Raw genomic sequence first — 22,828 nt, 5'->3', positions numbered from 1 at the left:
TCCGATTTGCCTAAAAACTTAGTGTTCTTCCAACTACTTTCCAAGTACGATCCAAATCGGTCTACAACCTGATATATAACTCCCATTTAAACCGATCTCCCGATTTGAATTCTTTAGACCATACAAACCGCAATTTTTGTCCGATTTGGCTGAAATTTTGCACATAGTGTTCCGTTATGACTTCCAACAACTGTGCCAAGTACAGTCAGAATTGGAATATAACTTAATATAGCACCCATATAAACCGATATCCCGATTTGACTTTTTGAGCCCTTACAGACGCAATTTTTGTCCGTGGTGATCTGTTACGACTTCCAACAACTGTGCCAAATACTGTCCAAGTCAGTCTATTACCTGATATAGCTCCCATGTAAACCGGTCTCTCGATCATCCTTGATCGGTTCCTAGAAGCTTTAATTTTTGCAGATTTGGTATGTAGAATAAAATTATGCCCTTCAACAAGTGTATAGAGCAAGAGTTGCCTTTCTTGCCTTTTCTAAAAGGCAACTAACCGCAATAGCTACGACATCAGCATTCGCGACCACTTTTACACCTTCCAGAAACAATACCATATTGTTAATGGCTATATTCCAAAGTAGAGGAGACAGTGCACCTCCTTGAGGTGTTCCTCTGCTGACCTATATTTTTGGATCTACAGATCCAAGGCCTGTCGTAATGCATCTTTTAGTAAGTAAGTTATTAATAAATTTTCTTACGATAGTGTAGAAGATGGAAAAGTAAAGGATATTGTGGCGGTGCTGATATCGGGGGCGACGAGGAGTGCTGAATGCGATACTTAATCTGAGACCTTTGGAGGGCGTTGTGTTGAGTACAGTCTTCTGACTGAAAGGGTGAGGAACTCGCGCTCTTCGGATTTCGGGCATTCGTTTGTTCTGCGGTTTTTTACCAATATATCATGGTCTACCAGTTCAAAAGCCTTCGTGAAATCAAAAAATATTCCTGCCACTCTGCTGGCACCATCATCCAAACCCTTGCAAATAAAATGCACCACATTCAAAATTGCATCAGCCGCACCGCTACCTCTACGGAATCTACGTTGGAATTCATACAATATTTTGTTGCTCTCTTAATAGCAAGAAAGTTTTTCAAACAAAATTTTTCGTGTGTGCTTTACGATCTACTCTAGCTCGGATGGTTGTAAAGCACCACGATCCATTTGACATCACCCGCTGATGATATTTCTTGATCGAAATTGAAATGGCGATACGGCATAACCAGTCAACAACACACATTTGCTGTCTTTTAAATGTTTTTGCTTTGCTATTCTTTGAATAGAAAGCATTAAACAATGGTCTAAAGCCGCTCAATATCCTGCAATGGAATCTCAATTAGATTTTAAGATCGAAAAAAGAAAGCGCAAACAGACAAATTTTCTTAAATATGTTGTCTATTGTCGATACAATTGAAATTGGTCTATACCCAGCAAAAACTTGGTAAGTACATGTCATTACTTTTGGCATGTAAAATAATGAATAACTCATTATCCTTAGATTAACTAGCTGCTAAAATATAACGAGTTATCAACAGGAATACCATCTGCGTTACCGGCAGTACAAATGTCATTACATACAACATTCGATGAAGCTCTGGAATATGCACTTACATATAATAATAGAAAAAATCATTGTTATAACCTTGGCGTTGATAACAAGTAAGAGCGTGCTAAGCCGGCCGGGCCGAATCTTATATACCCGCCACCATGCCACTATGCGCGATATCTCTTTTTAGGAAAACAAAGAATCAAGTTATAGTCCGATTCGGACCATAAATGAATGCTGAACATTGAAGAAGTCATTGCGTAATATTTCAGACCATTCGGATAAGAATTGCATCTTGTAGGGGCTCAAGAAGCTAAATAGGGATATAGGTTTATATGGGAGCTGCATCAAGCTTTTGATCGATTTAGACCATATTATACACGTATGATGAAGGTCGTGAGAAAAGCTGTTGTATAAAATTTCTGCCAAATCGAATGACAATTGCGCCCCCTAGGGGCTCAAGAAGTCAAGATCCCTATACCAGATTATGAACCGATTTGAATCATACTTAGCACAGTTGTTGGAAGTTACCAAAACATTACGTAAAAAATTTTAGTTTAATTGGAAGAGAATTGCGTTCTCTAGAGGCTCAGGAAGTCAAGACCCAATATCGGCTAATATGGCAACTATATCAAAACATAGACCGATTTGGCCCATTTACAATCCCAACCGACCTACACTAATGAAAAGTATTTGGGCAAAATTTCAAGCGACTAGCTTTACTCCTTTGAAAGTTAGCGTGCTTTCGACAAACAGACAGACGGACGGACGTACAGACGGACGGACATGGCTAGATTGACTTAGAATGTCATGACGATCAAGAATATATATAATTTAAGGGGTCTCAGACGCATATTTCGAGGTGTTACAAACAGAATGACGAAATTAGTATACCCCCCTCCTATGCCATTAAGAAGTTGCGGGAAGGGAACCCCATTTTATTGGCGAGTCCGAATGGCTCGCCGTAAAGCGACACCAGTTAGTAACACTAGGAGGGAAATGCTGTGGCGTTATTAATATAAACTAGTAAAAGCATGCTAAGTTCGGCCGGGCCGAATCTTAGGATATAAGAAAAGATTTGCTCTGCTATTAGAGCGATATCAAAATACGGTCCGGTTTGGACCACAATTAAATTACATGTTGGAGAACTGTATAAAATGTCATCCAATTCGAATAAGAATTGCGCCCTTTGGAGGCTCAAGAAGTAAAATAGAGAAATCGATTTATATGGGAGCTGTATCGGGCTATAGACCGATTCAGATCATAATAAACACGTATGTTGATGGGCATAAGAGGAATCGTAGTACAAAATTTCAGGACAATCGGATAATAATTGCGACTCTTAGAGGCTCAAGAAGTCAAGATCCCAGATCGGTTTATATGGCAGCTATGAACCGATTTGAACCTTATTTGACACAATTGTTGAAAGTATGAATAAAATACTTCATGAAAAATTTCAGCCAAATCGGATAGGAATTGCGCCTTCTAGAGGCTCAAGAAGTCAAGTCCCCAGATCTGTGTATATGACAGCTATATCAGGTTATGAACCGAACTGAACCATACTTGGCACAGTTGTTGGATATCATAACAAAACACTTCGTGCAAAAGATGCATTCAAATCGGATAAGAATTGCGCCCTCTAGAGGCTCAAGAAATCAAGACCCAAGATCGGTTTATATGGCAGCTATATCAGGTTATGGACCGATTTGAACCATACTTGGCACAGTTGTTGGATATCAAAACAAAACACGTTGTGCAAAATTCCATTCCAATCGGATAAGAATTGCGCACTCTAGAGGCTCAAGAAGTCAAGACCCAAGATCGGTTTATGTGGCAGCTATATCAGGTTATGGACCGATTAGAACCATACTTGGCACAGTTTTTGGATATAATAACAGACCACGTCGTGCAAAATTTCATTCCAATTCAAGAAGTCCAGACCCAAGATCGGTTTATATGGCAGCTATATCAGGTTATGGACCGATTTAAACCATACTTGGCAAAGTTGTTGGATATCATAACAAAACACGTCGTGCAAAATTTCATTCCAATCGGATAAGAATTGCGCACTCTAGAGGCGCAAAAAGTCAAGACCCAAGATCGGTTTATATGGCAGCTATATCAAAGCATGGACCGATATGGCCCATTTACAATACCAACCGACCTACAATAATAAGAAGTATTTGTGCAAAATTTCAAGCGGCTAGCTTAACTCCTTCGGAAGTTAGCGTGCTTTCGACAGACAGACGGACGGACAGACGGACGGACATGGCTAGATCGACATAAAATGTCGCGACGATCAAGAATATATCGCCATGAAATGTAATTATAAACGATGCCTAAAAATGAGTAGTTATTACAATAGTTTTTGAATGAGCTAACGTTTCTGGTTATTTGATAATGAGAGTTTCTGCTGGGTACTTATATAAACTGGAATCCCCACATTCTTTTGTTATTGGGACTATTCCGTGAATAAAACTTTTGTGCAAAACTTTTTACATTTCCTTACACATACAGAGGTACATAGAAAACAACTTTTTTCGCGGTTTCGTACTGACCTCTTATATCAAGAAATTATCTCATTCTGACCCTTGTTTTGCTGCCATTTTGGAGTAACGATTGCATATGTCCTGACTAAGATAGTGAAATTCCAATGTCTTGTAGAGGAATGATTTGCTAATTGCGATGCATTTCCACAACAATGATCCGATCATTAAGCATTGATATAATTTAGTATTAATAGTAAAAAAGAAAATCTTGTTCGACCTTGCTAAATGTTTTGTTTGTAACCTGTACAGTTTACAGATGATGATTTAAGTCATGCAAGAGCAATGCTCAATTAATGACTTTTAACAGTTTTTGTATTTTGCATATTTGTTATTCGAAATGTTTGTTGCCACATGAGGACATGTTTGCGGGGATCGAGCGATAGGTAATTTTGTTTGAGAAGACCACAAGTGACCACCAACAAACATTGTTTACGAATCACATCGATGCGATGCTGTGGTTAGTGAGTGCAGTAAAATTAAATTCAATTGATACGAGTTGTATCTTTAAGCACTACTTAACTAGCCTCATAGAATATTTAATGTGACTTTGGCAAGTAAACAGAAACAAGTGACCTTTACATGAGATTCGCATCGAAGAGACTCTTCTTACCGAGTTTTACACTCACAAAAAAGCGATTGCAAAATGCTAACCAGAGGTTATTAACAAAACTTTTTTGGGCGTGATGGCAAATGGCAACGCATTCATATTTGCGATTCCATGTTTGATAGATATATTAATGCTACGCACTTTTTGTCTCTTAATCTGCCTACAAAAGTTGAAGCTATTGGAATAATTATACACAGAGAGACGGTTAATTAATGTTGTCTACCCAAATTGTAATCTAAGACATCATTTAGGAAATTTTGCCTTAAAAATTTCAGTCTCAAGTCAAAACAGATTTTCTGGGTTTTAATGATCTATTTTTTTGCTCTACATGTAAGGGAGAAGATGATTAGAAGCTAACTGACCATCAACGCCTAGGAGAAACGAGAGATTTGGATCCCTGGATTTGCATGGTAGAAAGACTTTGTATAAGACGGGATTTTTAGATATTCCTTTTGTCCAATTGGCGGCCACCGTGGCGCAGAGGTTAGCATGGCCGCCTATGACGCCGAACGTCTGGGTTCAAATCCCGGCGTGAACATCAAAAAAATGTTCAGCGTTGGTAATCCTCTTGCTAATGCTGGCTACATTTGTAAGGCATTCTGCCATGTCAAAACTTCTCTACCTCTGTTCCTTAATAGAATGTTCATAAGAAATTTAGTATTAGTATTGTCCAATTAGACCAAATTTTGTACGGGTGTCGAGGGGTCCAACACATCGTACTGTTCCGAAAAATCGGGTAGTAAATGAGTCTCTTTTCGGTTCAATACCTTTAATCGCAAGATCGCTTTATATGACAGCTATAACCAAATAGGGCTCGAGTGTGGTCCACTCTTGATGTAGAAAAGTTCCACTACAACTCACTGTGTCAAATTTCAGTGAAATTGGAGGAAATCTAAGCATTTTAGGAGTTTGATATATTAATATGGGCATATATTCCCATATTGCTCATTTGCGATCTTAATCTGCCTATGGTAAACAAAATTCGATGCTTCCCCCGATCCTTTGATTTTGATTATAAAAAAAAAACTAAACGCGTAAACAAAAGTAGTCTTCAATTCTCTCCTATTAATCAAAACAGTAAAGGACCGAGGTCCATTGTTGGTAACTTTGGCCCTACAAAAGCAAACATGGTCCGATTTTAAATGTTTTTTATTAGCTGAAAAGGGCTCAAAAAACTTTCAAACATGCTCTTGTGTATGGTTTATCTTTTACTTATTGTTCAAAAAAATCTACTGTCATTCCGTCATTCCGTTGCAACACATCCATTTTCCATCACGCTACAGTCTTTCAAAATAGAGATATTGAGCTGAAATTTTGCATAGATTCTTTTTTTGTCCATAAGCAGGTTAAGTTTGAAGATGGGCTATATCGGACTATATCTTGATATAGCCCCCATATAGACCAATCCGCCGATTTAGGGTCATTGGCCCATTAAAGCCACATTTATTATCCGATTTTGCTGAAGTTTGGGACAGTGAATTGTGTTAGGCCCTTCGACATCTTCCGTCAGTTTGGCTTAGATCGGTTCAGAATTGGATATAGCTGCCATATAGACCGATCCTCCGATTTAGGGTCTTAGGCCCATAAATGCCACATTTATTATCCGATTTCGCTGAAATTTGGGACAGTGAGTTGTGTTAGGCCCTTCGACTCCCTTCGTTAATTTGGTCCAGATCGGTTCCGATTTGGATATAGCTGCCATATAGACCGATCCTCTGATTTAGGGTCTTAGGCCTATAAAAGACACATTTTTTATCCGATTCTGCTGAAATTTGGGACAGTGAGTTGTGTTAGGCCCTTCGACATCCTTCGTTAATTTGGCCTAGATCGGTTCCGATTTGGATATAGCTGCCATATAGACCGATCCTCCGATTTAGTGTCTTAGGCCCATAAAAGCCACATTTGTTATCCGATTTAGCTGAAATTTGGGACAGTGAGTTGTGTTAGGCCCTTCGACTTCTTTCGTTAATTTGGCCCAGATCGGTTCCGATTTGGATATAGCTGCCATATAGACCGATCCTCCGATTTAGGGTCTTGGCCCACAAAAGCCACATTTATTATCCGAATTTGATGAAATTCGGGACAGTGAATTGTGTTAGGCCCTTCGACATTTTTCTTCAATTTGGCCCAGATCGGTTCAGATTTGGATATAGCTGCCATATAGACCGATTTCTTGATTTAAAGTTTTGGGCCCATAAAAAGCTCATTTATTGTCCGATGTCGCCGAAATTTGGGACAGTGTGTTATGTTAAGCCCCTTGACATACTTCTGCAATATCGCACAGATCGGTCCAGATTTGGATATAGCTGCCATGTAGACCGATATCTCGATTTAAAGTATTGGCCCCATAAAAGGCGCATTTATAATCCGATTTCACTGAAATTTGGCACAGTGTCTTATGTTAGGCTTTTCGACATCCGTGTCGTATATGGTTCGGATCGGTTTATTTTTAGATATAGCTACTGTACTTTGGTCCAAATCGGAACATATTTTGATATAACTGATATGGGACATAAGGTATGAAATTTCCACCGAATTTTGATGAAAGGTGGTTTACATATATACCCGAGGTGGTGGGTATCCAAAGTTCGGCCCGGCCGAACTTAACGCCTTTTTACTTGTTAGTCTTCCAAATGTGTGACTTGTTGATTGGCGAGGTGTCAACATAGGGTAGACATCTTCCCACATATTTTAAAATATTTCATATATGAAAACTATACTTTTGGAAAGTTCAGGGTTGGTTTCACAACAAAATGCAAAAGTTATACTTAATATAAAATTCTGGCCAAATTATTTGGCTTAAACCCGAAATTAACCCAAAATGTACACTTTTCTGGAAAGCAAGCTTCAAGCCGAGATCATCATTGAACCAAAACCAACAGAAATATCGCTTTATTTTTGTAGACAAATATCTTCTCAAAAAAATAAGTTAACATTTTGGCAAAATTTCTTTACGAAAAAACCCAACAACCCCCATACAGGAGAAATATATTTGCAAAATCAGCACATTTAGTAAAATGACTGTAGAGACCTGGAGTAATGACAAGTAAAAGCATGCTAAGCTCGGCTGGGCCGAATCTTTCGAACCAGAGAACTGAGATTGATTTGCGTTATACTCCAAAAAAAATGGATGTCAACACATAACGTAAACTGAAATCAACTCAGCAACAGCCCTCGGCACACTCTCATGAAGCATATGAATGAAAGCTATAACACTCATTTGCACGTTTGGATGTTTGTTCGTTTGAATGATTCGTCGTGTAACATCGTTTGCCTTTATCAATTTCGTCAAAGGCGTTATTACGTATAAAAGAATGAGAGCAGTAGAGGGAAAATAACACCTGAAAGGGCACAAAAAGCAAAAGCATTCAATCAAATCAGTGATGATGCTGCGGTGTTGCTTTAGAAACGATTAGGGATGGAAAATTATTATCTTGGTAGTTCTGTTGATAGTATAAAACAGGGTTACCGGTGAGATTTTTGAAAATGTCGCACGAAGATGCCATTAAAAAAACAAAAACTTTTCCTCAAAAAATAGTAGACAGGGTCTTGTAAGAATTTGTAAGTCGCACTTTTGCAGGAAGTATCGCAGAAAAGTTTTCAGTTTTAAAAGGCTAAACTAAATGTCATTTCACTCTAAAAAGGTTAGAAATTGCGTCATTAGTCGCACAACGGTAACACCTTCACCCTCTCACGTGTACATGCAAAATAAGATTTTATGACAATTTAGCGTTGGTTTGGATGTTTCATCATTTTTTTCAACTCGCACTCAAAATCATATACTCGACATCCAAAAAGGCAAAAAAGAACAAGTAAAAGCGTGCTAAGTTCGGCCGGGCCGAATCTTATATACCCTCCACCATGGATCGCATTTGTCGAGTTCTTTTCCCGGCATCTCTTCTTAGGCAAAACAGGATATAAGAAAAGATTTGCTCTGCTATTAGAGCGATATCAAGATATGGTCCGGTTTGGACCACAATTAAATTATATGTTGGAGACCTGTGTAAAATGTCAGCCAATTCGAATAAGAATTGCGCCCTTTGTGGGCTCAAGAAGTAAAATAGAGAGATCGATTTATATGGGAGCTGTATCGGCCTATAGACCAATTCAGACCATAATAAACACATATGTTAATAGTCATGAGAGAATCCGTCGTACAAAATTTCAGGCAAATCGGATTATAATTGCGACCTCTAGAGGCTCAATAAGTCAAGATCCCAGATCGGTTTATATGGCAGCTATATCAGGTTATGAACCGACTTGTACTTTATTTGACATAGTTGTTGAAAGTAACAATAAAAAACGTCTTGCGAAATTTCAGCCAAATCGGATAGAAATTGAGCCCTCTAGAAGCTCAAGAAGTCAAGTCCCCAGATCTGTTTATATGACAGCTATATCAGGTTATGAGCCGATTTGAACCATATTATGCACAGTTGTTGGATATCATAACAAAATACTATATGCCAAAATTCATTCAAATTGGATAAGAATTGCGCCCTCCAGAGGCTAAAGAAGTCAAGACCCAAGATCGGTTTATATGACAGCTATATAAGGTTATGAACCGATTTGAACCATACTTGGCACAGTTGTTGGATATCGTAACAAAACACGTCGTGCGAAATTCCATTCCAATCGGATAAGAATTGCGCACTCTAGAGGCTCAAGAAGTCAAGACCCAAGATCGGTTTATATGGCAGCTATATCAGGTTATGAACCGATTTGAACCATACTTGGCACAGTTGTTGGATATAATAACAAAACACGTCGTGCAAAATTTCATTCCAATCGGATAAGAATTGCGCACTCTAGAGGCTCAATGAGTCTAGACCCAAGATCGGTTTATATGGTAGCTATATCAGGTTATAAACCGATTTGAACCATACTTGACACAGTTGTTGGATATCATAACAAAACACGTCGTGCAAAATTTCATTCCAATCGGATACGAATTGCGCACTCTAAAGGCTCAAGAAGTCAAGACCCCAGATCGGTTTATATGCCAGCTATATCAGGTTATGAACCGATTTGAACCATGCTTGGCACAGTTGTTGGATATCATAACAAAACACGTCGTGCAAAATTTCATTCCAATCGGATAAGAATTGCGCACTCTAGAGGCTCAAGTAGTCAAGACCCAAGATCGGTTTATATGGCAGCTATATCAAAACATGGACCGATATGGCCCATTTACAATACCAACCGACCTACATTAATAAGAAGTATTTGTGCAAAATTTCAAGCGGCTAGCTTTACTCCTTCGGAAGTTAGCGTGCTTTCGACAGACAGACGGACGGACGAACGGACAGACGGACGGACATGGCTAGATCGACATACAATTTCACGACGATCAAGAATATATATATATACTTTATGGGGTCTCAGACGAATATTTCGAGTAGTTACAATCAGAATGACGAAATTAGTATACCCCCCATCTTATGGTGGAGGGTATAAAAATCAACGCTACTCACAAGCAATATACGGTTACATACAAAGAAAAAACCCACCACCTTTAACGTCATGTGTTTGTGTGTTCATTTAAGTAGCGTTGTTTTCAATACATAGAAATATTCTGTTTGAGTCATTACAAAATTAAAACATGATGCGTTGAGGCATGAGTTGCGTTCGATCGCTGCAGATCTCTGTTGCCCACCACCTTTGATTCTGCTAAAATATGGGTTCTATATCAGGTTATAGACCGATTTTGGACCGTACTCGGCACAGTTGTTGAAAGTCATAACCGAACACTATGTGCAAAATTTCAGTCAAATCGGACAAAAATGCCAGAGGATAAAGATGTCACATCGGGATATCGGTTAATATGGGAACTATTCCAGGTTATAGACCGATTCAAACCGTACTTGGCACAATTGTTGAGAATCATAACAGAACACAGCATGCCAAATTTCAGCCAAATCGGAAAAATTGGCGTATTGTAAGGACTCTAGGAGTCAAATCGTGAGATCGGTTTATATGGGTGCTATATCAGGTTATAGGCCGATTTGAACCGTACTGGGCACAGTTGTTGGAAGTTTTAACATAACACTTCATGTAACATTTCAGCCAAATCGAACAAATATTGCTGCTTCCAGGGACTCAAGAAATCAACGACCTACTTCAATATTAAGTTGCTGTGAAAAATTTCAAGCGGCTAGCTTTACGCTTTCGATCGCTATCGAGATTTCGACAGGCGGACGGAAGGACAGACATGGATAGATCGGCTCAGAACGTCGAGACGATCAAGAATATATACTTTATGGGGTCTTAGACGAATATTTCGAAGTGTTACAAACGGCATGACTAGATTAGTATACCCCCATCCTATGGTGGTGAGTATAAAAATACACAGCACGCATGCGTTATAACCATCATGTCCCGGCACGGGATAACTATGAGCTTCACACAGGCTGGAACTTTTAGCTCCAATTTGTGTAGCGTTCTTCATTACTACGAAAAGCTTAGCTGGGAGTTACTGAGAGCGTCCTCAGGATGGGCATGGTGGAGTGCTCCATGCGGCATGTCTGCAACTGCAGTCGCGGACAGTCAGCGGTATCGAGTGGAGAGTCTCAGTGTGAGGCCGGGTGGCACCGGCTACTGCTTAAATACTGAGCATCATAAGGCTCGATACGACAAGGCGATATATTGGCAACTTAAAATAACCAATGGCCAACATGTTACGACCGATCGTTCGTAAAGGTCGGAACGAGCTTACCCACCTATAAGAGCTTAACGAGGTTCTCCACCCCCACATGCAAATGTGGATACAACAACAACAACCAACCCATAGGTATGAAGGCTTCATAATGAGGAACCTATGCGGCATTTCTCTTTTCAAAATACCTTTGCACTGTTGTTGTTCTACTTTACTCAACACGACTGTTGTTGCGTTAAAAGGCAAAATTTCAGATATGCCAAACAAATGACTATCCTCGCAGAAATGGAAAGTAAGAAGGTCGTCCAAAAAAATGTTGACACAAGCAAATTTAAGGAAGTTGCTTGAATGAGATATTGAGCAGTAGGCAAAGGGAGATGTGAGTCTCAGTTGTTGTTAAAATTCCACATGGTTTTTATACCCTCCACCATAGGATGGGGGTATACTAATTTCTTCATTCCGTATGTAACACCTCAAAATATGCGTCTAAGATCCCATAAAGTATATATATTTGTGATCGTCATGACATTTTAAGTCGATCAAGCCATATCTGTCCATCTGTAGAGAGCCCGCTATCTTTCGAAGGAGTAAAGATAGGCGCTTGAAATTTTGCTCAAATACTTTCTATTAGTGTATTTTGATATATCTGCCATATAAACCGATCTTTGGTCTTGACTTTTTGAGCCTCTAGAGGGCGCAATTATTGTCCGATATGGCTAAAATTTTGCACGTGGTGGTTTGTTATCACTACCAACAACTGTGACAAGTATGTTTCAAATAGGTTCTTAACCTGATATAGCTGCCGTAAAAACCGATCTCCCGATTAGAATTCTTGAGGTTCTAGTAGGCGCAGTCCTTATCCGATTTTGCCGAAATTTTGCACATATGAGGAATGACTCCCAACAACTGTGCTAGGTATGGTATATATAAGTCCATAACCTGATATAGCCGCCATATAAACCGATCTCCCGATTAGACTTCTTGAGCTTCTAGAGGGCGCAATTCTTATCCGATTTGGGTGAAATTTTGCACATGGTGTTTTGGTGCCAACTGTGCCCAATGTGGTTCAAATCGGTTCATATTCTGATATTGGTGCCGTATAAACCGATCTCCCGATTAGACTTCTTGACCTTCTAGGGGGCGCAATTCTTATCCGATTTGACTTTCAATAAGTATGGTCTAAACCGGTTGATAGCCTGACATATAAACCGATATCGAATTTTGACACTCTGAGCCACTGGAAGGCAAAATTTTTACTTCATTTGCCTTGATGTTGCTCATATATACATTTAAAAAGTCATTCAAAGAACTTGACAAATGCGTCCATGGTGGAGGGTATATAAGATTCGGCCTGGCCGAGATCATGTTTGGTGTGGTGTATCTCCTTTGGCTTTCATTTTTCCATTGTATAAAAATGTTTGTCATTAGAAAAATGATCTTCTGACGGGTAAATAAAATTGGAAATTAAAAAATTTTAAGCTTTTGAGTAAATTCATTTAAATTTTTTTTTAGCTTCTAAACAACAATTGGAGCATTTTAAATATATTTACAAAAAAATTGTCATATTGAGGCGGCACGCCGTTCGGACTTGGCTATAAGAAGGAGGCCCGTTATCATTGAGCTTAAACTTGAATCGGACTGCACTCTTTGATAGGTAGAAGTTTGCCCCTGTTTCTTAATGGAATGTTCATGGGCAAATTTGCATTTGCAGTTATTTTGTTTGCTGTTATTTAAATTCGTTATACAATTAGCAAATTGTAGCATATTGAAAATATTTTACGTAAAATGCTAGTAAAATTGGAAGATTAGATGAAATATAAAAATTTTTGGAATATTTATAAAATCGTTGAGAATTTTTTAACTATTTGAAAAGAGCATAAAATGTCGATGATGATGTAAGGCTGAGCTAAGAAGCAACAAGGGCGAGCTGAAAAACAAATACTGTAATTCTGCAACTCCGTTAAGGGCATATTCAGAAGTCAGAGAATGAATAATTTTTTCAAAGGCAAAATTTTTATAAAATCTTAAATATAAAAATCAATTTGTGTTTTTTTGTAGGTTTGTTTGTTTGTATGTTTGTGTGTTCCTTTAGACTCAGAAACGGCTGAACCGATTTTCTTGAAATTTTCACAGATGGTGCATAATGACCCCGTGGTGAAAATAGGGTACTACATTTTTTGTTATCTGAAGGGGGGGCGGACCCTCCCCCTTACCCTAATTTTCAGAAACGCCAGCTCTCGGAGATGGGTAGTGCAATTTAAGCGAAATTTTGTGTGCTCTCATATAGTACCCTAAAAATAAAAATTTGGTATCCAAATTTCGGATGGGGTACCCAGGGGGGCTGCCCCACCCTAAAACCTTCCAAACATATATTTAGACCAATCACGACAATATGGGACTCAAATGAAAGGTATTTAGGATAAAAAAACGATATGCAATCGTCGGACCAAGTGCTAGGGGTACCAACCCAAGCCCCAAAACACCCCTAAATCGGACATATTTACCGACCATGGCAATATGGGACTCAAATGAAAGGTATTTGGGAGTAGAATACGAATCTGATATCCAAATGGGGGACCACGTTTCTGGGGGTCCACCCCTTCCCAAAACACCACCCCCAAACCGGTCATATTTGCCGACTATGGAAAAATGGGGCTCAAATTAAAGGTATGTGGGAGTAGACATCGTATCTGATATCAACATTAGGGGCCAACTGTCTAGCGGACGTCCCACCATAACAAAATAGGACGTATTTGCTCACCAAGACAATTTGTGTCTTAAAGAGAAGAGAACTAAATATTCATAGTTTTTAGGGCCTTTTGCAATAAGGAGTTTAAATGAGATTAGAAAACGAATTTGATATCCAATTTTGAGGCCAATGACAATATGGGGTTCAAATAAATGATATATAGATATATGAGAATAGAGCACGTTGCTGATATATTTTCCAAGCTTAGGGTTTGGGGGACCACCCCAATCCCCAAAACACCCCTAAATCGGGCATATTCCATGTCAATGTGGAGGTTAAATGAAATGTATTGGGGGTAGAGCAAGAATTGATACCCATTTTCGGAACCAATTTTCTGGCAATCCTTTACAGACTCAATTAGACAATTTTAAGTCCATTGTGATATCACAGTAGCAACAGACCAAAGCTTCTTGCGGAAATCGAACCCACGACCCCTGCACTGGTAATCCAAGCACGCTACCAACTCGGCTACCGGGGCGCCCAAATTCAGGCTCTGTTACTTTTAAACTGTTTCTGAACGCAGTTAAATTTTATCTAACGACAAAATTTCAATGAAATGAATTCTGAAGACAAAATTTTAATGAAATATTTTCCCTAGCCTAAAATTTCAATGAAAAATTCTCTACTGGCAAAATTTGGCCTATGCTCGGGCCCCTCTAAAATAATTTTCTAAAGGCAAAATTTCAAAATTAAATTTGTTTTTTTTTTTTGAGATTTTTGATAATGATTGTAATGACAAAAATAGCTACAGACAAACTTTAATGTAATTTTCTCTTAAAGGCTGGTACTAACTCGTTGTTCACCGTTGAAACTCCATTTTATTAAAATATTAACAAAAATAATGACGGGAGGCCACCTTTGCGCATAGGCTACTATGTCCGCCTATGACGCTGAACGCCTGGGTTCGAATCGTGGCGAAAACAACAACTATACCATGCAAAGATTTCTACCCAATGCGGGGTCATACTGCGGCTGTAAACAGGAGTCCCCATATCGTTGAACTTAAACTTGAATCGGACCACACAGCACCACACATTGATATGTGAAAAGTTTGCCCCTGTACGTTAATGGAATGTTCATGGGTAAATTTGCAATGACGGAAGAATCTATTTTATAAAACAAATTAGTCGGCAAAAAGCAGACGTAGCTTGCCTTAAGACGAAATTTCAGTAAAAATTTCTCAAAAAAAAAAAAATCTAAGGAAAATATTTCAAAACAGAAGTTCACTAAAGACCAAATTTCAAAAACGAAATTCACTAAAGCCAAAATTTAAAAAAGAAAGAAGAAATTTAAAAAAAAATCTAAGGACAAATTTCCGAAATTTTTTTTCAAAGTTAATATAAAAAAGACCCCCAATAAAATCATTCTATAGACAAAATAAAAAAAACTCCCCCATAACAAAATTTCATTGGAATTGCTTTTAGTATCAAAATTTAATGCAATTTTTCCAAAAGGTAAAGTTTCGATGAAAGTTTTTTGAAAAGAGTAAATTTCAGCGAAATTTTCTGCAAAGACATAATTAGACGGACCCTTAAAGTTTTTATTTTTAGACAATATATCAAAAAATAAATTTTAATGGATTTTTTAGGACAAAATCTCAATGAAATCTAAACTCAATGATATTCTTTCTGAAGACAATATTTTAATAACGTTTTTCTAATTTTGTTTTTTTTTTTAATTTCTTATTTTTTTATTGAAATTTCTCTAAAGAAAAACTATCAGTGAAAAATGCTCTATAGATAATATTTGGCCCGGCTGACCTCAAATTTTTTTAAAATTATTTTTAAACGTCAATGAATACAACATTTTGCACAGACTGGAGCCCCCAAAATTATTTTTCTAGCGATAACATTTTAATAAATTCTTCCATATAGACTAAATATAAAAAAAATTAAATTGCATTCATATTTTTTCTTAGACCAAGTTTCCATAAAAATATTCCTAAAGAAAAAATTAAAAAAATGGTGTTTAAAAACACTATTTGTATGAAATTTTTCTAAAAACAAATTTTGAATAAAATTTTTTCTGGAAACAAAATTTCAATATTTTTTTCCAAGAAACAATAATTCAATAACGTATTTTTAAAAACAAAATTTTAAAGAAACTTACTATGAAGACCAAAATGCAATATAAATTTTCTTAAAGAAAACATTTTTTGAAATTGTTTAAGTAAATTATTGTTAAAAATTTCTTTGAAGTTAATATTTTTATCAAATATTCTCATAAAAAGAACGTGTATATAAATATTTTAAAGAAAATTTTTCTATGTGGTGAAAATTGACAAAAAAATTTTTATATGTCCTAAATTGGGAAATGTTTTCAATCAGCACGCTTTTTTGGTGACATCTGACATCTTCTCCGCTTTTTCTTAAGAAACTAGCAAATATAGGAGCAATAGACTTATTGAGCAATAGTTGCATGCAATCAAAAAGCATTTTAATGAAATTCTAAGGAGTACTTAAGCACTCCATTTGCATTTGCACGTCATGCTCAAATGACGTTTTTCTTTCCAAAAATTGGTCATATTTTTATACTCTCCACCATAGGATGGGGGTATACTTATTTCTGAGAACCCATAAAGTATATATATTCTTGATCGTCATGTCATTTTAAGTCGATCAAGCCATGTCCGTCTGCCGTCCTTCCGTCTGTCTGTCGAAAGCACGCTAACTTTCGCAGGAGTAAAGCTATCCGCTTGAAATCTTGCACGAATACTTTTTATTAGTATAGGTCAGTTGGGATTGTAAATGGGCCAAATCGGTCCATGTTTTGATATAACTGCTATATAAACCGATCTTGAGTCTTGACTTCTTGAGCCTCTAGAGGGCGCAATTTTTATCCGATTTGCACGTGTTGTTTTGGTATCACTTCCAACAACTGTGTTAAGTATGATTCAAATCGGTTCATAATTTGATATAGCTGTCATATAAACCGATCTAGGATCATGACTTCTTGAGCCAATGGGACGCGCAATTCGCATCCGCTTTGGCTGAAATTTTGTACAACGGCTTCTCTCGTGACTTCCAACATACGTGTCTAATATGGTCTGAATCGATCAATACCTTGATACAGCTCCCATATAAATCTTTATCCCGATTTTGCTTCTTGAGCCCCTACAAGGCGCAATTCTCATCCGAATGAACTGAAATATTACACAATGACTTCTACAATGTTCAGCATTCATTTATGGTCCGAATCGGACTATAACTTGATATAGCTCCAATAGCATAACAGTTCTTATTCAATATTATTTGTTTGCCTAAAAAAAGATACCGCGCATAGAACTCGACAAATGCGGTCCATGGTGGCGGGTATATAGGATTCGGCCGGACCGAACTTAGCACGCTCTTACTTGATTTTCTTGAAATATCTAAAATGTTAATGTTTTTAGTGTGTGGGTAGCAGTTAAGCCCAGTGACAAAATGTCACCGCCGCTGAGTCAGTTCCTGTACATTCATCGACTACAATCTTCCATAAAAAATTGGAATAATTTTAGCCATTTCACAGTTACAGAAAGATTTTGAGAACTTTTCGATTTGAACCACAGTGAGGTGAGATTTTTGCACACGTGTTGAGACTTGATGTCAAATTTTGTAGAGATCTGATCAAAACTGTGGCTTCTACACCTTTAAAAGCACATATCGGATGAAAGGTATATATGGGAGCTATATCTTAATCTGAGCCGATTTTTTTCAAAATCAATAGCGTTCGTCAAATTTTGTGGAGATCTGATCAAAAATGTGGCTTCTACAACTTTAAAAGCACATATCGGATAAAAGATATATATGGGAGCTATATCCTAATCTGAACCGATTTTTTTCAAATTCAATAGCGTTCGTCCTTGGATCAAAAAACTGAATTGGGCAAAATTTAACGACATTAGGACAACAAGAATACATGGACAGATTGGGCATAGCTAAATCGAATCAGAGAGTGAGTCTAAGCCGATCGGTATACCCATCAATGGGCTCTTCTTTTTCTTAGCATTGCAAACAAATGCACAAAGTTATAATACTCGGTACTTCGGTAGTGGTGTAGGGGATAATAATAAGATAAGACACAACAGTCTGAAATATATCATCTCAAGCAAGCTGATGATTGCGGCTAAACTGGAAACCGTTCAAATGTGCTTAAAATATCTTTTGTTATATGCATTCGAATACAAACACTTTTGATTGATATCATAAAACAGTTTATTCACAATAGCATTATGATTATCAGAGGTAGCAATTCATTTATTTAAAGAAATATTCAGTCTTTGTTACGAGATGAATGGCTACATTATTGATTAATCGTTATTCATGTCTTCGATATGATCGACATCTTGAACCTTCACAAGCAAAATGTAAAATTATATTCTACGGTAGGGGATTGTTTCTTGCACCTTGGCTATTCCGGTTTTACCTTTTAAGTTCAAAACCTGTAAGGAAGGGCAAAAGTCGGGCGGTGCCGACTGTATAATACCCTACACCTACCCTATAAGTACAATGTGGGGCTATTTCCAATTCTAAACCTATTTTGATGGACCTCGGCGGATGTTTTCAGATGGGTTATTAAACAATCCGTATCACTTTTCGAGCATATGTTCCAACTTTTATAAACATTATTGCAAATTAGCAAAAATCTGACGAACATAAATACGGGAGCTATATCTAAATCTGTGCCGATTTTGAGCAAACTTCTCACATATTGTGGTAGTCGTCGAGGAAAGCGTTATGCAAAATGTTGGCAAGATTGGTCAATAAATGCGCTTGCAGTGGCTCTTGGAGTGAAAATCGGGCGATTTACATATATGACAGCTATACCTAAATCTAATTCACCATAAATATCGAGAGTCAAAAAAATCTTTTCTTCCAAATTTCAAGAGAATTGGTTAACAAATAAGCACTTTATTGCACTATTTCTCAAAATCGGACAAACATATATATGGGAGCTATATCTAAATCTGAACCGATTTCAAGCAAACTTCTCAAAGATTGTGGTAGTAGTCGAGCAGGGCGTTGTACAAAAGTTTGGGGAGATTGGTTAATAAATGTGCTTGCAATGGTTCTAGGAGTGAAAATCGGGCGACATATATATATATATGAGAGCTATATCTAAATCTGAACCGATTTGTATGAAATCCAGTAATGTCGAGAGTCATAAGAAAATCTTTTCTACCAAATTTCGAGAGAATCGGTTAACAAATGACCATTTTATTGCATTATTACTGCAAATCGGACGAACATATATATGGGAGCTATATCTAAATCTTAACCGAGATTTTAAGAGAACTTATATATTGTGATAGGCGTCGAGGAAGGCGTTGTACAAAATTTTGGGAAAATCGGTTAATAAATACGCTTGCAATGGTTCCATATATATATGAGAGCTATTTATATCTAAATCTGAACCGATTTCATTAAAATTTATCAAAAATGTCGAGAGCCATAAGGAAATCCTTTCTACCAAATTTCGAGAGAATCGTTAACAAATGACCTTTCATTGCATTATTACTGCAATGAAAGGAGCTATATCTAAATCTGAACCGATTTTTTCTAATTTCAATAGGCTTCGTCTCTAGGCTGAAAAACATGCCTGTACCAAATTTGAAGACGATCGGATGAAAATTGCGACCTGCAGTTTGTACACAAAATAACAAGGGCAGACGGACGGACAGACAGCAGACAGACGGACATAGCTAAATCGAATCAAAAGGTGATTCTGAGTCGATCGGTATGCTTATCAATGGGTCTATCTCTCTTCCTTTTGGGTGTTACAAACAATTGCACCAAGTTATAATATCCGGTACCACAGTAGTGGTGTAGGGTATAAAGATATAGATGTCCAAAATTCTTTAGTACTAACTCGAAAATTTATATTTTTGGTTGGGAAATATGGTATGAAAGATTTAGACGGGCAACTTTTGATACGTTTATGCCAGTGAGTGTATATAAATTCACATAAAAAAAAGTCGCCTAAAAATTTCACCACCATAGGATGGGGGTATACTTATTTAGTCATTCCGTTTGTAAGGCCTCGAAATATTCGTCTAAGACCCAATAAAGTGTATATATTCTTGATCGTCTCGACGTTCTGAGTCGATCTAGCCATGCCCGTCCGTCTGTCGAAATCACAATAGCGGTAGGACACGTAATGCTAGGCACTTGAAATTTTGCACAGTTACTAAGTGTTGATGTAAGTCGTTGGGGAATGCAAGTGGGCTATATCGGTTCAGATTTAGATATAGCTCCCATATAAACCGATCTTGAGCCCCTGGAAGCAGCAATTTTTATCAGATTTGGCTGAAATTTTGCATGTAGTGCTCTGTAATGACTTCCAATAACAATGCTTATTACGGTCCGAATCAGTATATAACCTGATATAGCTTCCATATAAATCGATCTCCCGATTTGACTTCTTAAGCGCTCACAAGCAACAGTTTTTATCCGATTTGGCTGAAGTTTTGCAGGTAGTGTTCTGTTAAGACTTCCAAAAGCTGTGCCCAATACGGTTCAAATCAGTTAATAACCTGGTATAGCTCCCATATAAACCGATCTGCTGATTTGTCTCTTGAGCCACTAGAGGGCGTAATTCTTATCCGATTTAGCTACAATTTAGCACAGTGACTTCTTCTATGCCCTCTAATGTATGTGCCAAATATGATCTGAATCAGTCCATAACCTGATATAGCTTCAATGCAAAACTGATCTCCCCATTTTACTTCTTGAGTCCTTAGCGTGCAATTCATATCCGATTTGCGTCTAATTTTACACAATTTGATCTACTATTGTCTTAAACATCCAAGCCATGTATGGCCCAAATCGGTTTATAAATTGACATAGTAGCTCTAATAGCATAACAATTCTTATCCATTGTCCTTTGTTTGACTATAAAGAGATACCGAGCATAGAACATGACAAATACGATCCATGATGGAGGATAAGATTTGGTCCGACTGAACTTAGCACGCTCTACCTTGTTATATTATAGTAATATTAATCTGGCAATTTTTAAGCAAAATTCAACATTTTGATAGGGCAGCTACTTCTTTTTCTGAGCAGATTACTGTATAGTGAAGGGATATGGCTGCAATATATGAGAGTGAGGCCAGACTAGGGCCACCCTAGCTCTAGGATTAGCATTTCTGCATTTGACGCTAAAAGCGGGAACATCAGCAAAAATATTCAGCGGTGGTTATCCCCACCTAGTGCTGGCGACACCCTGCGGCAATCCGCTCGGACTCAGAAATGCATAGGAGGTCCCCAATCATTGAGCCTAAACTTCTATTGGACTGCACTCATTGATATAAGAGAAGTATCCCCGCAGCACAGTGATTTCAGAATCGGTTTTTAATGGCCAAAAATCTGTAACTTTTGAACGGAAAGAGATTTTTAGTCATTCTTTATTATTCGACAGACAACACATGAAGCATGATTCAATCGGTTTTGTTGTTATTGAGAAATTTGGGGTCAAGTCCAGATTTTATTTTTTTTAAGCCCATGCAAAAGTTTTTTTTGCTTTTCTTCAAAGAAAGAAGGTCGTACATTAATATATAAACTAAAATAAAACCATAGAAAATAAATTTTTTATTTACCACTGTATGTCCTTATTTTAATAAATGTAGTTCATTCAAAAACTAGTAAAAGAGTGCTAAGTTCGGCCGGGCCGAATCTTATATACACTCCACCATCGATCGCTTTTGTCTATATCAAGTTAATGACCGATATGGACCGTACTTGTCATGACTGTTAGAAGTCATTAAAAAATTCCACCTTCAATATTTCAGGCGAATCGATCAATGCGCCTGCCAAAGGCTTAGAAAGTCAAAATAGGAAATCGAACCACCGTGCGGTGTTCCTAAATGGAATGATCATGGGCAAATTTACAAGAAGTGATGACCTACATCAATGGAAAGAATCCGCGTTATGTTTTAAATGCATAGCTTTACTCGCTCGAAAAATTTTGTCATCGCCATCATTGAATTTGCCCAGAGATCTATTTTTATGAGTGGCCCCTTTTTAACAGAAGGAAAAATCGTTCTCCAATACCTCTTTCCAATATAATCAATTCTTAAAACAGGATCTTGGGCTGAGAAACAAATACTCCGTATAAGTGAACTTAACGAAAAAAAAAATAATCCAATGTCAATAGCTCGAGTTAACACCATAGTGCGTTTACAAAATCAATACCAAATGTGACCCCTTATTGATGTGATAATTAAAACTAATCATTTTTGCCCCTTTTTTACGTAACTATCGTCGGCCTTGCCATAATTAAAATTTTATTATCACAACGTGAATGATGGGATATGATAATTGTTATTGATCTGAATATAAAATGTAATTTCGTTTTTTTTTTCAGAACTAATCGGCTCTTGCTGAATTTTGAGAAACTAGCAACAAAATCCAAAAGTCGAGGAACCACTAAAACGCTTTGATCCCTATAATTATAAATCATCACCCATTCATGTATTTTTCAAAACTTAATTTGTCATATTTCAATAAAAATCCTCATCACTAGTTAATAGCGGTTTAAAAATTTGTATGACAATGGAAGGCGGCGTTTGTCACAGTCCATTGACCGGACATTGAGTTGAGTGAAAGACGTAAGGTCGACTAGTGTTCTTTGTGGCGGTGGATATTTTTCGTCGAGTGTGAGTTTCGGCTGAATAAGTAGATGAATTTCTGAATTAAAGATGAAAATTATAGTTTTTTGATAATTTGCTATATA

The 22,828-nt window shown here is 37.4% G+C and overlaps 1 long non-coding RNA gene across 1 annotated transcript in view; it reads left to right on the top strand.

The window, feature by feature from the left end:
* The window catches only part of LOC131997640 (uncharacterized), a 125,868-nt gene extending 103,246 nt beyond the window's left edge, over window positions 1-22,622 (top strand). Inside the window, exon 4 of the long non-coding RNA XR_009398358.1 lies at window positions 22,460-22,622. This is a non-coding gene — a long non-coding RNA (uncharacterized LOC131997640). The remainder of the gene's footprint in view (window positions 1-22,459) is intronic.
* Window positions 22,623-22,828: the final 206 nt, after the last annotated feature.

This window comes from Stomoxys calcitrans, chromosome 1, assembly GCF_963082655.1.
Source record: "Stomoxys calcitrans chromosome 1, idStoCalc2.1, whole genome shotgun sequence".
Classification (NCBI taxonomy): Eukaryota; Metazoa; Arthropoda; class Insecta; order Diptera; family Muscidae; genus Stomoxys; species Stomoxys calcitrans.
The sequence above is the reverse complement of the archived record's forward strand: the minus strand, read 5'-3'. Positions and strand labels throughout refer to the sequence as shown.